Here is a 1,205-nt window from a genome sequence, read left to right on the forward strand (position 1 = left end):
AGAAGAAGGAGAAGGAGAAGGAGAAGGAGAAGGAGAAGGAGAAGGAGAAGGAGAAGGAGAAGAAGAAGAAGAAGAAGAAGAAGAAGAAGAAGAAGAAGAAGAAGAAGAAGAAGAAGAAGAAGAAGAAGAAGAAGAAGAAGACGACGACGAGGAGAAGGAGGAAGTGTCTGGTTGGAAGTGTCACCCCAGCCCCTGGCATCCATATACCCAAAGAGTCTGGAATGTTCGGGTGGAAGTTCCATCCTAAGCCCCCTCCCCTAGGAGTTGCCTCGGTCCAGACTCCACCTCCAAGAAAGCCCACCAAATGATGACCTCTCCCCAGAGATGCTCAAGACCACTCCCACAGGGAATTTAAATTGTACCCCAGAAAACAAACAGGTGGTTTTCCAGTCTTCCTTTCCTGTCTCCTTTCTGGGGGATTGGAAATCCATCCAGGAGCATTGGTATCCACTAAAACTGGGTTTTCTCTAATTCAGTTTGATTTGCATCATTACATCGGCAGAGAGATTTATTGGGGTGCAGAAACTTTTCAGGAAGGAAGAAAAACAACAACAAAAACAGACAAACTAAACCAAACAAACAAAAAAGTACTTGCCACGAAGCCTGATGACCTGATTTCAATCTATGGGATCCACATGGTGGAGAGCCTCAAACTCTACGCATTCTGTGGCATGTACAACTACACACTCACACACACACACACACACACACACACTCACAGGCTCCACACCTTTTATACACAGCCATTTCTCCTCCTGCTATTCCACCATGAACTGGAATAACCAGAGAGTCCCTTGCCAGATGGGGCCAGACTTTCTGCCTCCAAATCTGTGAACTAAATAAGCCTTCTTTACAAAGTGTCCAGCCTTGGGTATTTTGTTACAGTGGTAGAGCTAAGATCTCTCCAAAGGGACAAACGTGGACAAACAATGACAAATCCCACGAAAACACTCATTTTGGCTTTTGACTTAGTAAACCGGTCACACGATGGAATGGGGTGCTGTGTGAGGAAGGGTTCAGAGGAGGGGAGTGAGAGACCTTTGCTCCAGGGGGTACCAGATTGAAATGAGCAAGCCCTAAGAGCCCTGCGGAGACTACAGATATGGATGTTAATTAAATAACTAGTTAGGAATCTTGGCTTGGAAGGCACTAGAGCAGACTCCTCCCCAACAGCCAATAAGTTGTGAAACCAAGGCCTTTAATTG

The sequence above is a fragment of the Alexandromys fortis genome, unplaced genomic scaffold (genome assembly GCF_014885135.2).
Source record: "Alexandromys fortis isolate MF-2015 unplaced genomic scaffold, M_Fortis_MF-2015_v1.1 scaffold_92, whole genome shotgun sequence".
In the NCBI taxonomy this organism is placed as follows: domain Eukaryota; kingdom Metazoa; phylum Chordata; class Mammalia; order Rodentia; family Cricetidae; genus Alexandromys; species Alexandromys fortis.